This window comes from Perca flavescens, chromosome 21 (assembly GCF_004354835.1).
Source record: "Perca flavescens isolate YP-PL-M2 chromosome 21, PFLA_1.0, whole genome shotgun sequence".
Taxonomy (NCBI): Eukaryota; Metazoa; Chordata; class Actinopteri; order Perciformes; family Percidae; genus Perca; species Perca flavescens.
In genome coordinates this window covers 23,410,692-23,427,612 of record NC_041351.1, presented here as the reverse complement: position 1 = coordinate 23,427,612, position 16,921 = coordinate 23,410,692, and the positions used below count along the sequence as shown (strand labels likewise).

Here is a 16,921-nt window from a genome sequence, read left to right as displayed (position 1 = left end):
ATGTCGCACATGGGACGAGACTGGGACACGAACCCCGGTCTAGTGGACGAAAGGCTTGTGTTGTTTGAATCATCCACTTCCCCAACCTGCCTCCATAAGTGAATTTTGGTCTTTAATTCTACTCGCTACCACTGTCTCTCTTCACACCACGTCATCTTACAGCGCCACGGTCGAGCTGCTGCTCAGACCGGTGCGTCCTATACAGACGCTAAAGGATGCATTGTGCGTCGGTATCTGACGCTGAGGGCCACTGACCAAGCGTCAGTATGTGACGACTTGGGAGTGAGAACTGGTTGCAAAATTGTGTATTGACAGATATAAATCATTCAGGGGTTCCGCCATCCATACCCCCACTCTGACATTGACGTCTAATTGTCGGAGTGGCGGCACTTCCATTGTTTTCAAATGTCCCACCACTCCGGTTAGGGTTAGGGAATAGCAGCATGTCGGAGTGGCGGCATATCGGACTGGCAGCATGTAACCACCGTTCAGAATGTTGAAGATTGTAGCCTGACAGCTTTTATTGTATTAAATACTTTTTTCTTTCTTTTTTTCTTTTTTTTTTAGGGGCGAGAGAAATGGACATGACATGCAACAAAAGCCCCCAGCCGGAATCAAACCCGGGACATTGTGGTTATGTTGCATGCATGCACTGTGACAGCATTCTATTGCAATTGTGCATATTTGGTGGTATTTTATTTGATGTGATTATTTTAATGGATTATTTCAGTTTTCAATTAAATTTGAATCATAGTATTAAATCATAGCAAGAGTTATCTGATTACACTTTACAGATATAGTAGGTCTAGACCACACTCTATAATTTACAAAGACAATTCCAGACTATCCTCTATGAACATTTGAGTAATTAGGACTACTTCATAATTAGGACTACTTCATATTCCGCTTCATTGAATTAGATAACTTAATCATATATGACAATTAAATAGGTACTCTAGCGATTTTAAGGTTTAAGGTTGACGTCCAAAAAGTTGGGGGAATTAAGAGTTGTATTTTAAAAAAAAGAAAAGAAAAAAAGAAGACAAATCGAAGCACCACAGGCCCAGATCCAGATTCCAGATTAGTCCCAGAATGATTAAGATGAAAAAATGCTGGAATTTTGTTAGACCCTCCCTGTCTGGTGTATCCAGAGTCTTTTAAAGTCCACGACCCTAGTTTGTAATCCCGGAAGAATTTACGAATTTTCCGTCTACACGGCCAAGCCAAGATAACCCTGATGAAATCATAATTACATTTTTCAGACTTTTAAAAGCTCCCTCCAACAGAACACATTCAACTGCTTTCCTCATAACGTAAATGAATACATGTAAATGCTAATAATTTGTGCTTATGAGCGTAGTGAGTTCTTTGAGGGTTTGATGGACCATTGACCTCTGCTCTCCTTTCCACCAATGAAACTCTGGATGGATCTGCAGTTGGGGCAGGCAAAACAGAGGCTGGGATTGGTTTATGATTACAATCCAAATGTGGTTATTAATCAGTGTCATCACCATGCCTTGTCAGGAATAATAATGTGGCAGACAGCACAGTTTTGTTTTACATCATGTGACTGTCCAGTACCATTATACATCGTTCAGATTATCACTTCCTTTTTTTGGTATTCCAAGTAACCCACTGCTCAGTCAAAGAGGATAAAAAGCAAGCAAACCATGTAAATCCTTTTGGCTGGCAGGCAGATCTATGTGTGGCCAGTAAATTGGTTTATTCATGACATGGTAGACATCATCAGAAAAAAGTAAAATAAACATTGGCTGCTTCTTGAGTACAAAGCCAGGCTAGGCTACAGCTAAGAAAGCCTATTGAACATACTCTGCTCCCACGGTGATATATGGGTCATTTCTCCCATTTTTCAATCTCCTGCTACAAAAGCTCCCAAATCTATAACAAGATTTCTTCAGAAGATAGATTGGTTAAATATGCATCAGCCAGGCAGTGTTTGCAGTTTGTCTCCTGCTGCTCTGGGAGTTAAATCAATAGAGATGTAACAGCTTGCTTCCTAACTGTAACTCTGCTCACACTCTTTGTATCTATTCTTGTAACAGAATTGATGCCATAACGTGATCAAACTGGCCTGGGATGACAATAGAGGCCTCAGTGGAGCCTCACAGTTCTGAGAAAACCGGTGGCTTCCCACATTTGTTGATGTTATAGAAATTGACAGCACTGAACAGTAACATTTAATAGCAGTATTGACATGCAAAGGAATTAAAATATCTGTAAACAGATTAAATACATCAGCAACAATATCTATATGAGGGAATAGATTTTTTTACATATATTACATTTTGATTAGACTTTTTACAATTTATTTTTAAAGGTTCAAAGCAAGGTTCTGATGTTTTCATTTATTGAAGGAACACCTTGTATTGCACATAGGATAAGGCAGCCAGTTCTCTTTATTTCTCTTGTTCAAATGCAAAAAAAACCCTGAAAAGACCAAAACCAACAATGTGTAGGCTAGAGGATGGATACCCGAACCGAGGCCAGGTTGGGACAGATATTTAGAAATGATGTTCGGGTTCGGGTCGGGCCTGGTCACATCAGCCCCATAAGGCATTGAACATTTTAAATTAAAAAAAAGCTTGTTAACGTGCGCTTGTTTCCCCGTGTGCGCAGATGCTGTTGACATTTCCGAATGCCTTCCTACAGCTTAATAAAAGCTTTCCACACAAACAAACGTCATGTGTCATTAGTATGAGGAAAAAAAATGAGATTTCAACTGTGTCTGGCTCGGGTCGGGCTCGGACATAAATATCTTAATGCTCGGGCCGGGCAAAAAAAAATGCGGCCCAATCCGGACTCTAGTGTGGGCGCCATGACATCTGTGGAGTTGACTCAAAAAACAACTACAGTGCCCATCGTCATGGGTTGGTTGTGTTGGCTTTAGTGCTAATCAGATTATGTTAGCATGCTAAAATGCTTAACTAAAATGTAAAAAAAAAAATCGCTGGTAACCATTAGCATTGTAGGCTTGTCATAGTGCGCATGTTAGCATAATGATGATAGCATTAGCTCAAAGCTACAGCGTCACAGAGCTGCTAGCATGGCTCTAGTCCCTTAGGTCATTTTCATATTAGGTATGATTGATTTATTGATTGACTGAGTCGTACGGTCCCTGAGTAAGATTGACCGATCGCTTTTTCGCCACAGCTCCGACTGGTCGTTGCCTTCCGATTTCTGTCTGAATCGAACCCGGCGACAAGCATTAAGAATAGCTATTGCTATTATTTTCGCTCATGGTCTCATTTGCTTATGGAGGTCATATAGAGGCATCAGTAATACATTGAGAGTTTCATAACCAGTTAAAAAGTCCTTGTAGTTGCTTTAAATGGCAGTCCACTTCCATGTTTTGGTACAGATGGTTTTCACACCTGATGCTAACCGTACCCGAGCACATCATCTGTACTCAATACATTATGGACACAGTGTTCACACTATTTAAACAAACTGGACTTTTGGCTCAAGGGTTCCCAGATTCGGGCCTAGGCCCCTGATCTGAAAGCCCCCTTTAGTCTTTTTTTGACAATAACTGAGGTCTATAGCACATAGGAAGATATGTCATGCTTTGGCTACACAGGTAACACAGTTAGTGGGATCCATTCACTGTTGGTTTTGGTCTTCTCATGGGATTTGTTGACAACAAGAAAAATATATAATGCCAGACTTACCGGGTGTTCAGACCAAATCTGCACTGTTTTGTTAAAAAAAAATGGCGATGCTAGTTGAGGCATGTTGCCTTAAGTATCACATGATGAAATGTGATCCACAAAATCGAAGAAAAAATATTTAGAAACAGATCAATACATTTCAAGGATTATCAGATTCCAAAACAATGATCTGTGACAATCTTTTCTCTTTATCTACCGTGAGGAAAACAATAAAAAATACGGCGTTCTCACTGCAAAGTAATCGTCTAGGAATGTGTCTTTTATCTTTAACAACCTTGCATTTTATTTTTTGTATTTTGTTCTCTGTCTGAACACTGCCTTGCCGTTAAAATACAAACATTCTGTCTTCAAGCTGTCCTCCGAAATCAGTCTTTTGCTGCAGCTGAAGCTCCATCGTGCATTTTCTGTCATTGATATAAAACATCAGACGCTTCACTTTTTTCACTTCAGCTTTACTGACATTCATTTCCCTTTTTTTGAAGCCTCTGATACCTCTATAATGTTGCCTTTATCTTACTTCCCTGTTGTAACAGAAATAACAGTTTCAAAGACACTTTTACATGCATTTCACGAAGCCACTTGAGAAGCACAGAGCGTAAATGTACGAGAAAGCATAAAAGTTAAAGTCTCATTTTGTTATGTAAGACGCTGATATTTCTCCTTATGCCACAGGAGGTTCTCGGAGTGACGAATAAATACAGACGTGAGGGTGTCTACTTTGCACAGTCTCAAACGGCAGAAACCGGCTTCTCGTTCAGTTCCTGCTGGTCCACACACGTTGAACTGCAAATACAAAAGTATCTTCAGTCTTCTTCATCCTCTTTCACAGTTGCGGTGAAGAGGAGATCAGATTCTGCTCGTGTGTTTTTGTCGTCTTCAACATGTTCCTTGTGTCCTTTCTTCCTCTTCCAGCACAGCTCGGTCATATCTATCAGGGTGACAAAGGACAAGCTATTAATACTGTGGCTGTAAATCCTTCACAGACACACACACACAGACACACGCACGCACACACACACACACACACACACTTTGCACTGTTTGCAGAGCATGCTCTCTTTGGAAACAGCATGTAAAAATAGCAAAGAAGCAGTTATCAGTTCCTATGTGCATTCACAAAGGTACAGTTATTTTTGGTTTGCCCAAACACACACAAACACACACACACACACACACAAACCATTATAGCATGATTTAGAGAGCATGGTTAACAGGATTGCCTGGCAGTATCAGATGTGAACGGTGTGTGTGGCGTCTTTGGTTTCACTGCCATTATTGGCACTTTGACACACCAAAACAGTTTATCCTCATACATTATGTATAAGCACTTCAGATGAAGCACATTTCCCCAGGGTGGAGTTTTTGCAGAGCTGTAAGGCTTAGTCATAGTCTTTTTCATCACACTCAGCGGTGCCTACTAGAGTTTCTGACAAAAGAGAGGTTATCTGTTATCTGTTTCCTCATAACTCAAAATGCTAAACCACACTTATTTTAACTGTATGTCTGCAGGTTGGATCACAGACTCCTTTCCAAAGCATTAGCTTCTATTTGTGGCTTCAGATGACTGGATGGAAAACATGAAGCACACCCTTCTGACGTTGAAAGAGGGCTTCCTTCGAAAATTTACTGTTTTCGGTCAAATTTGACTGGACAGTTTTAACTGCTTTTATTTTAACATAAATGCCAATAAAAATGACAAAAAATATTTTAATAGAATACTTATTGTAAAAGAACCTTAGTAGAACATTAACATCTACAACGTGTGTGTGTTTCTGTGTGTGCGTGCATGCATGTGTGTGCGAACATTGGTGGTTCACATGAACAAGTGGCAACATGAACTGTTTGTGTGTATGAGAGTGTGTGTGTGTGTGCATGCACGTGTGTGCGAAAATTAGTGGTTCACATGCATGCACACGTGTGTGAGAGTGGGTGTGTCAGTGGGTGTACGTGTGTGTGTGTGTGTGCGCGTTTCTGTGTGTGCGTGCGAACATTGGTGGTTCACACGCACAAATGGCAAATTGCAGTCATGGTGCAGTGTCCCTTGCAAATGGGAGCTTTGCACCTGTGAATGGGTACAAAAGCACAGGAAAGTTGTAGGAGTGTGTGTATGGGGATGTCTTTTATCTCCTGGATGAAAATGACAAAGTTGAATTAATCACTCAAAATTCAAAGAAAGTAGTCACAATGAATGTTATGTGTTCAAATGCCTTTTGTGAAGGATATCATAAGGTCTTGAAGCAATCTGGTGAAAAAAAGCCATATTTATGGTACAGGAATGTGTAAATCGGTAATTTTTGACCGGAACAGTGTTAGAAGGTTAAATTGCCTCCTCATGTCCTTCACTTGCCTCCCTTCCTCGTGTCTTAGGAGGCACGGGAGAGACGCGAGGAAATCATGGGAGGAGAGAGGAAACAAGCAAATGTGTTTTTAGCAGGATGAGATGTCCTTTACTCTGAAGCGTCACATTAATGCGTCAGCTGTATGGCGGAGTTAGCAACTCTTTTAGCTGCGCGGCTTCCGAGAAGGCTGCTCTCGTGTATCCTCGCCTATAGCTCTTCGATGATCCCTCCTCGATGCTCGGTCCTTGGGGCAGAAATAAGAGCTTTGAGACGGGCCTTCGCCGGGGAGAGACAGAACAACTTCCGGTTCTGCTGAGGACCGAGGAGTCAAGGAGCTATCAAATAAGGGTGATGACATTCAGGAAGTAAGTCAGTGTTTAAACTTCTCACAAATACTACTACTACTTGTGGTAGTAGAAAAGTAGAAAAGTATTTCTGGGCCAGATGGGTGCAGTTCCACCGTTGGCCACATGGTGCTGTTCCTCGGGGGTTGGTCGAAGCCAAGGGGGTAAGCATCGCTTCAGAACTCGAACCTCCTATGGCGCCATTTTGATGCTACAAAACGATCACCTCCCGTTAGCATTCCATTGACTGCCATTCATTTTGACGTCACTTTGACAGCAAATAACTTTACATCTGAAGTGTTTAAAGACTATTTGTCCATTGATTATTTCTAAAGAAACACGACTAAGTGTAAAAGGCCTTACCTTGTACCTCACGTTATGGCTCTGTAGCAGACGTTTTTGTTAAAATAGGCTAACGATTGTGTCATAACCAAGCAACTTACTGTTGCATACTAGAGGAATTACCGTATAGTACAGGAGTAGCTCGCAGGCAGTTTTGACTTACATTAGCTGTTTAAGTTTAATTACTAATGTTAACTAGCATTTTAGTTAGCAATAATTAGCCTGAGCCTATGTTATCTCCTTACATACCAACATTCCAATTGAGTGCAAAGGCATTTTTTTTCCTGGTTCGGTTGAAACACACCCCATAATCACAGCCCAATGGAGCAGTGTTAGACTCATATTCTGACTAGAATTTGAGTACGACGACGTCAGGCTACTAAATGTCTTCTCACAGCTCACTTTTGTACTGCATATTACAACTCCCCTTGAGCTTATTCAAGTCAAATGGAAGTGGGTCAGATGCAAATTAATTCATTCAGTGACTATTCATCTGCGTCACAAGATTTATTCCCACTACACAGATTGTACTGTAAGTATATCACTCAATTTGACATGAAAAAAAGACCTCAATTACCCAGCAACCATAATTAATATGTTAAGCACCCATCTAATGTCTTGTTCTACTTTCTTCAGTGTGGATCAAGTCAGGTCATCTCTGCGGTGAATGTAATCTATTCAATTCAATTTTATTTATAATATCAAATCATAACAAGAGTTATCTCAAGAAACTATACAGATACAGTAGGTCTAGACCACCCTCTATAATTTACAAAGACCCAACAATTCCAGTAATCTGAATGCAATAAGGAAACCTCAGATATATTTATTGAATTTTCTGATTGCCGCATGTTGTAGAAGTAATTCATTAATCAAAGTGTTTGTTTCTTTCAATATTTGCAAAAACAAGCAACAGAATATAATCATTACTCTGGGCAAGAAAAAATGACAAAGGAGAAAGCATTAAAATTAATTAAAATTATATTATTTGTATTAAACTAAAAGTTCGATATTGACCATGTCAAGCTCACTGAGATTGCAAAAAAATAAAGAAAGGGTCCTTGGTCAATTTTATTAATGATGCAAAATATTGCAAACATCAATGGGGAAAAAAGTGGCACAAAGTACAAATGAGATGTTGTGAGGTGTTGCTCTTCCAAATATTTAGCATCTTATTTCTGGCTCTACTTCCTTCAGCATGGTTCAGGTCAGGACTTCCTATTTGAATTATAATAAAGATGTTTATAATGCAGCTTTGAGCATACATAGGTGCATTATTTGACATACACATTCCATTAGCAACAAACAATATCATTATAAAGCCACACTGAATAATTAAGAGAGTTCTATACATTTTGGAAATACGCGTATTCACTTTCTTAATAAGAGTTATAGATGGAACAATACCACTCTCATGTCTGTACTCTAAATATGTGACTTGAGACAGGAGATGGTTAGCTTAGCACCAAGATAGAAACAGGGAAACTGAGTTTTCCTGAACACATCCCGGCTGATTCACCAACTGATTACACCTGCTGCTGTCTGCACACCGGGTCCTGATTACCATCCTCTGCACCATATAAACCGTGACCAGACAACCATTCCCTGCCGGATCGTTAGCGTAAACAGTAATATTGTTGCTCTCGTATCAAGCGCCTAGTTTTGCCAAGTCTTTTGCTGTTTTTGCTTTTTTTTGCCTATCGCTAATCTGCCACCTGTCTTCTGCCTACAGTTCTTTACCTGGATTATCATTCACACCTGCCTGGCTGTCGACTTCACTGCAGTACATTTGGATCAACACTAAACCCCGCCACCTTCCAGCCTCATTCCCTGCCGGCCTACTGGACCAAACAGTTTTCTTATTCCATTCCAAATAAATACTGACCTTGGACTCCTACTTACCTTGTCCAGAGGCCTTACTACGAAGCAAGATCAACTTGTCCTGGATTTCTTTCAGTAATCCGGCTTCACCTAACCTAACAACCCAGATAACCTGTATCACGACGCTGGTTATCAACTAGTTCAGTCAACTCAGGGTTTCCCAATCCAGCGGTGCGAGCGCTCACATAAAAGAGGTGGTGTTTGCGCACCATGACCAATCGCAAACATCTACCAGAGCTGCGTGTTATTTCTCCATAAATATGAAGGACACAGACACGGTTTTACAGGGAAAACGCAATACAGTCGCTGCTTCCTAAAACAGGAAGGAAAGGAAAAAAAAAATAAAAAATAAATAGCCGACACTTGTGCTCTCCATAAACTGTTGTTGCTTTAGCCTATTATTTCAGTTGCAACACTGACAGTGGGAAGCGATCGTTAGAGCAAATAAAACATATAAAAACATAATTCAAACCGATGTGCGCATAGGTGACACATGGCTCAAGAAGCAGATATGTAATTCCCTCCCATTAAAATCAACCCGGTCTCACGCCAGGTCGTTATATAGTCACGTTATTGTAATCTATTAAGTCGTGGACAGGTTACGTAAATGCCATTTTTTTCGTGTATATGCAACGACTTTTGAACGTGTACAGGTCACGCTTTTCGAACCAGCTGCTCTGGGGGACGCGACAACGGGGAAATGAGGCGCCACACGGCGGCCAAAACAATGGAACGGGCCGCCACTCGCGATCGGGGAAATGAGGCGCCACACGCCGGCAAAAACAACGGGACGGGCCGCCACTCGCGACTCACGCAGGGGCACACAACAACGGGGAAATGAAACGCCACAATAACAAGACGGTTAGGGTTAGGAAAAAAAAAGAAAGGGGAAAGGAACCGTCACACACGGGACACGCCGACAAAGGAACTGCAACACGCGGGACAAAGGAACTGCCACACGCCTTATCAACTACTCGCTACTCGCTTTCGTTCTGGGATCACGAAATATGCTTCCCATTAAAATGCATTGCTTTCAATTTCGTAATGGCCACACGAAAAAAAACGGCATTTACGTAACCTGTCCACGACTTAATAGATTACAATAACGTGACTATATAACGACCTGGCATGAGACTGGGCTGATTAAAATATATAGGCTATATTTCATAAAAATACCCATGTTAACGGGGTTATTGGTCTCTCAATGTTTTAACTTTTATGAGCGCACCTCTCTCCCCCTCTCTCTCTCTCTCACTCTCTCTCTTCACCGAGCTCCGCCTGATCTTCTATAAGAACGGTGAGGCCGTTATCAATCGACCTATTGATTGGTCAGTAGGCGGTGCTTTACACCGGTTGATCTCTGATCTCCAACTTAACCTGCTCCCGACCAGGTTAGGTGTTCAGCATGAGTTACCACGGCGATTGAACCCGATAACAACCAGAGGTGTCAAGTAACGAAGTACAAATACTTCGTTACCTTACTTAAGTAGAAATTTTGGGTATCTATACTTTACTGGAGTAATTATTTTACAGCATACCTTTTACTTCTACTCCTTACATTTTCACGCAATTATCTGTACTTTCTACTCCTTACATTTTAAAAATAGCCTCGTTACTCATATTTCAGTTCGGCTTGTTTTCATTCCAGCTCGTCAGTCATCGTTCAAAAAAAACACACACACAAAAAAAAACTATCCAAATCGCTCCATCCGGAGAGAGTGAATTTGATTGTGGTTGGATGAGAAGTATAAACATAGCTATTCCGACACCCTATTGGTTTGTACGCGATCCATAACACCTGTACAGACCCGGTGCTAATACGCCACCGGTGCCTTAACGACCGTTATCTACCGGACCGAATAGCAACACGGATTTCGGTGCCTTAGGTGCCTGCGCGATGCTACGAAAACGGACGTTAGAGGGAACTCAACATCGCCGCACGGGACGCTAGTCAACACTACAGTTGGAAGCAGGTTAGCCTAGCGTTAGCTAGAAGATGGAGTAAACATGATAAAATGCTGAGAGCTAAACGGTGTAAAAGTGTGTCTATATTTCACTGGAGAGGAGTCTAACACCAGACTGTAGCTGCCGTTGTCTGAAAAACACAGAAGAGATGTAGCCTACGTGTCACCTTTTTCAGCCCTTCTGAGTTTGCAGGTATTATTTTAATATACTGTAACATTATTATAGTCATATGATTTTGTCCCCGCGTTTTAGTTAAGCTGTTGTCCTTAATGGCATTTCCCCCCGTTACATCAGGGGTCTTGAACGTTTTTGATGGCCAAGGATCCCTTAACTTAAAGTGAGATGTAGCAGGGACCCCCTACATATTGTATGAAATTAAGTTGCATATTAAACTGGGCCTACAATAACTGTTAGGGTAACCTAAAGCCTTCTTGCATACCTTTTTTCATAAGCTATTAAAATATTAATTGTTGGCATGATTTTATAAATCATATTTTAATGTTACATACTGTATGTGACATACTGTATGTGGCACAGTAAATCTAGGACTATATACTATATAAGACTCAAAAATGTACAATAATTCGGAGGCCCCCCTGCAATGACTCTGAGGACCCCCTGTTGAAGATCTCTGCCTTACATTACTTTTACTTTTATACTTTAAGTAGTTTTGAAACCAGTACTTTTACACTTTTACTTAAGTAAAAAGCTTGAGTTGATACTTCAACTTCTACAAAAGTCTTTTCAAACCCTAGTATCTATACTTCTACTTGAGTAATGAATGTGAATACTTTTGACACCTCTGATAACAACTGATCCACCTTCGTAGTACAGAAAATCCTGGGTTGAGCCCTAAGTTAGCTCGTTAACGCCAAATCCTCCTTCGTAGTACAGGCCTCTGGTCTGCTTCTGGGTTCCTGCAATAGTCAAATCCTGACAGTCATATATGTATTAAGAGAGCTACATATAGCACTACCACTCAGACTTGCTGCCGGTACTGCTACAAAAACATCCCTTACAGCCCAAAAAGCAGTTTACCCAAAGACCACCATTAAAAAAGAGATGTCTTTAAAATACATACAAACTAGATACAGGATTTAAAAAAATGGCAGTGGCACCCAGTCACTTGGATGTAAATTGGCCAATTTGGCGCATAAGCCAAAAGGTTTTCTAACTAGGTATAATGTTCACCATCTTAGTTTGCATGGTAACAATAGCTAATTAGCACAAAACATTATAAATAAACTCAATTTTTTGGCAGTATTAGACATGTTTTTTGACCTGATGATTGCACTGAAATGTCGGGGGTTCACCAAGGTCAGTAGAATTCATACTCCATGAATGTCATGGTAATCCATCCAATATTTTAGATATTTCAGTCTCGAACAAAGCATGGCTATAAATTCAAAAGATTATATAACTCTGTAATTTATCCCACATAATTTTAGAAAATGTGTATTAAAAATGCAAGGCATCCTAGTTTTACCAGAATAATTAAACCACTAATGAAGTCTTGAGTGATTTCACTGCAAAGTCTTACTGAAAGTATTGGACTATACCGATATTTTCCACTTACATCCGTAATGAAGTGTGTGTATGTGAGAGACTTGCTTGTTAGCATGAGCAGATGCAGTTTGAAGTCATGCTCTCGTCACTCTTTCCACATCCAGTTTACAAGAACCTCTCAATGGAACATCCAGCATCCCCCTGGCCTGTAAATGTGAGAGCTCTATCATTAAGATACCGAATACACACTCTCTCACACACACACAAAACTTGGCAGACAACAGGGGCACTTAAAGACTTTTCTTTCCCTCTCTATAGTGCTATTGCGGTTGTCATGAAAAATGCTGAAAGAGAGAATCTATCTAATCTTTCTGTCTCTGTGTTTATTTAATGCATACCGCTGCAATCGGAGCTGAAGTTCACATATTTAGACTCCATGGTTACTTTAATGATTGAATCTAATACTAAGACTTTAAAGCTAGGCTGTCTGATCGATCTGTGTTTGAATAGGTTTAACTTTCCGCTTTCTAAAATCAACTTTTGCACCATCGCGTCATATTGCACGCACCCAGCATATTGCTTTTTTAAAATGTGATACTGTATGGTTAGCAGTGTACCAGCTGTGTAGGACTGTTTACATATGTAGGCAAAGTCACCTTTGGCTGATAAGATAAAGTGCAAATGTGAGCAATTTCAGTAACAGTCCATTAGGCAGTTATGGGGCCGGGTGCATGGGTCAGTAGCTAACATAACAAAAACCAATCCATCTTTTGTTTGAATCAGCTCATTATGAAACGCTTTATACACTCTGTTGGTTGCAAACACCTATACAGATTAGTTATCTATGCTATGCATCTGTTCTTGTACTTTATCTGCTGGGAGACTTTAATCTTCCTGCATGGGATTATTAATGTTCATCTTATCTTAATCAAGAGAGTCAGTGATATTTTGGGATGCATGTTTCAGCACTTTCGGGGCCAATTTCCTTCAAACGTGGTTGTGACAATCAGAGTGAATACACACACACACACACACACACACACACACACACACACACACACACACACACACACCACATCAGACTCGATGTATGTCACGCTTCTGTGGTGAACTAAATTTACATCATATAGGCTTGTACATACAAGTCGACTTGGCCAAAAAATTCAGAAGTGTTAATTAGCCTGGTAAGCTTAAACCTATTGGCAGACAGAAATGTTGATACTGTAAACCCATCTAGTACGTGTTGTTATTGTTTTTTCCAAAAAAATGTTTTCTACTTTATGGTTATGGTTAGGGAAGACTGTGGTTCTGGCGAAACCACAACCATGTTGACCAAATTTCAGTTTGGTCGACATTGGATAGGGTTAAAGATGTCCACACCCTTGCTGTCTGCCTTGATACGCTACATCCTGCGTTGGCACTGAACATTGAAATTGGACTCACAGGATAATGGGCTGCACACATCCACTGATAAAGCCCTAAAAATAGCACATTACATTATGCATCTTGCTTGACCTGGTCTGACAAAGCAAGCAATGCAAAATCTAAGTAACACTGACTCTCACCCCACTGCAACTTTATAGACCCTGAGTTGTTTTTCATGCACATGTAAGCCTGTGTTAGAGGAGTATATGCAAACGATGAATGGAATGAGTTTAGTTTTTCTCAGTTTATTATCGGTAAGCTTTTCATTTAAGCAATTTGAGCAGGCATATTTCAATTCCAATTTTTGGGATAATCATGTCTTTAGACCTTTTTCACGGCAGTCATGTTGACATGTCATAGTAGGGAAAGCACAGGTGTATTCAAAACCATTAATGATGGCTGCGTTCCACTTAGGAGATGCCCTGGGATTGTGCATGCTGACTCACTGAAATAGCTTACTGGGACACTTGATACACATCGTTAAGCTTATCAATTTCAGCTGTTCTTCTCCTACAATGACAAGTCAAAATGTCTGCTGTGAAAAAGGTCCATATGGCAGCTCCTGATAGTAATGGATAAACTGGAAATTATTATTGTATCTCTGGCATGTCTTCTTGTTTTCATGGCCTTTCACCATTGATGGAAGTCTGCACTTTACTTTGTATGGCGTGGATTTGGTAAATACTTCATGTGATTGGCAGGAAGGTGGCTACCTTATTATGACAAGTCAACCGGTTTGCTCTAAATTTTGTACTTTGTATTGTCTCTTGCTGTCTTTCTCTCCACAGTTTCTGTATGGCTGCCTTCCTGCTGGATGTTACTCTTGGTTGAAGGCCCTGAAAACATATTCTCCCAGCTTTTATCAGCCTCCTACTATAAACAACGAATTTAATTAAGACATGAATGTCCTCCTCAGGATGGATTGCAATCACTTTGTTGTGACCTTAACTTTTCATCTAGTGCCATCATCAGGTCAAAATCCCCAAGAAATGTTTCAGTTCTATGGTTTTTAACCAAATACCTGCAAAACGAATGCCATTCCCACCAGGATAGATGAATGGACAGCTGCTTTAACTGGCTAGTTGAATGACAATGCCATAAAACATTAATTGTTGATTTGTCGCTTAGACTGCTTAACTAGCTTATAGCCTAGGCTAGGGAACACACACTAGGAACTGCCTACTGAGGTTGTATCATTAATGCCAGTTATATGTCCTCTTCCCTAATGCTCCAGTAATAGAGTCATGTCACTGTGCTGTTTGAATAGCAGTTGGCAGAAAATAGAAACATGAATGACTCTGTTCCCCCGGCCCTTAGTCCAGCTGTTCATTGGCCACCTGTTGACAAGTCTGGCTGTGAGCCCCATTAATGTCTCTCCTTCATTACCCCTTCTCTCATTTTTTTCCACTGTCCTGTTCCATCACACCTCCCTTGCTCTGTCAGTAGCAGCCAAACGACCTTCTAGCCCACTTGGCAGCAGCAGTCAGGCAGCGAGGTGCAGATTTGCCCGCCATTGCCAAGGCCTCCTCATCAAGAGCTCATCGGGGACCATGAGTGGATCTCAATGTGCTGAGGGAAGTAAGGGTTCAGTGACTGACGGTGGTTTCCTCTGCCATTTCCTGCAACTCCACAGATGTTAAAAGAAGCAACCTTCAGTATGCTTGCTTGCTACACGCTGCATTTTAAACTCTCTGAGGTCTAAGGGCATTTCCACACATCTGCTTAAATTACCTTTTTAGGCTATTTGCATATAACTAACCCCCACGTGTTTCATATCAAAATGTTCAGAACAAACTCAGCTTACCGCTTAGTGACGCCCAAGTTTTTTTCTAGAGCATTGTGTAAAGAGGAAATTTGGCACTAAAGCTGAATCCTCAAATTTCTTTTGAAAACAAACCATAACTTACTGTTGTACGAATTGTTTCCGTAGTTGAACGGAGTTCACCAAAGTCTCAGGTTGTATATGATTGAAATAGTAAATGAATGTCTGAAATGTAATTTTGTAATATCGCTATTTGAGTAGGAATTTTGTCAAACATCATTTGGACTCGCTGGTGCGTCTTTCGTCCTCAGAGGGTTTTTAAAGAATTGTATTATGGTATTTGAAATGGTGAAAAGAGCATTTGTCTACCAGGGATTCAGATGACTGCAAAGTTGAAGCTTATAGGCAGCATCTCCTCCATGGCAGAGCTGGCAGAATGATTACCGGGGTAATTATTGTGGTCATCAGAGCTGTTATTGTTATGTATTTCACACACCCAGGATCACATTCAACCTAGGTGGCAGCCAATTTAAATTTGAAATAAATTACTTTTGGGTGAAAAATGCCTCGAGAGGTGCAGAAAGTTAAATATTGTGTGTGTGTGTGTGTGGTTGGACAGGGGTGAGATACAGGCTGAACGTCTGGGTAAAAGATTGGTTTAAAGTTTGAGTTCCAGCTTTTGGAACATGAGGGCTTGTGTGCCAGCGTTGCTGGTTCCCTGGCTGTTACGGCTTCTGATTCTCGCTCGCTCTCTCTCTGGCAGGACATATAGACCTGGCTTATTCCACCAGGCTTAACACGCTGGCTGCTTCTTATCTTTGGCTCGCAGGCCTTGACCGTACATGCAATTACACCAATGCACACAGTCTAATAATAATGAGAGTATGTCGATAATGTGTGTGTGCGGGCATGTGTGTCTCTGTTTACACATTTGTGCTTTAACTCTGACAGGAAAAGGTTTTTTTTTTTTATTCATATTCAAATTGTCAGCTCCATGAATACTGTATACCAAGTAGCTGGGGAAAGACTTTTATACTGTATCTATTTTACCAGATACTTGCACAAAATGTGTGTAATTTTAACTTTATAAATTAGAAATCCAAGTTATGTAACAGTTCACACTCTAGGCATATAATGATATATATTTATTTTAATTAAAATGTTTTTCTAATTTATTTCAGTATGCTAGCCTGACAAGCCAGACCCACATCCAGATGTTGGGTCTGGGAACTCACCACTGACGAAGCTCGATCCGAGGGGCGGGATAAACGGTTGTCTTTCAAATTCACTCTGCACGCAATAGGATAGCGCTACAACCGGGCAGAGCAACAAAGAAGTTAGCGAAGCTAGTTGATAGATTAAACTTTAAACTTTTGTCATATCCGGTCGGCAAAACGAATGATGTCTGTGCCGTTCTTTGTTCTTTTCTCAAAGAAAATTTTTTCCAGCTCGCAAGCCAATGGAGAGTGCCTAGACCCCCCTGGCTGCAAATTAAATTTGCTGCTGCTAGGGTGCGTCTAGATTTCTAGATCAGTATGCCAGTTATCAAACTACCCTACACAGGGGGGAACTCAGAGGAAACAATGCTGCATGTAATCCAACATGTTTGTAATTTAATCTCATTGATATCAGCCTCGCTATTTACTTTACTATTATTACTATTTACTG

General features: G+C 40.6%; 1 protein-coding gene across 1 annotated transcript in view; it reads right to left on the bottom strand.

Annotated features, from left to right (window-relative positions):
• Nucleotides 1-4,120: 4,120 nt before the first annotated feature.
• The window catches only part of uts2r (urotensin 2 receptor), a 70,288-nt gene continuing 57,487 nt past the window's right edge, over nucleotides 4,121-16,921 (bottom strand). The window contains exon 4 of the mRNA XM_028568599.1: nucleotides 4,121-4,617. The gene's annotated coding sequence lies outside the window, so the exon portion shown is untranslated. The remainder of the gene's footprint in view (nucleotides 4,618-16,921) is intronic.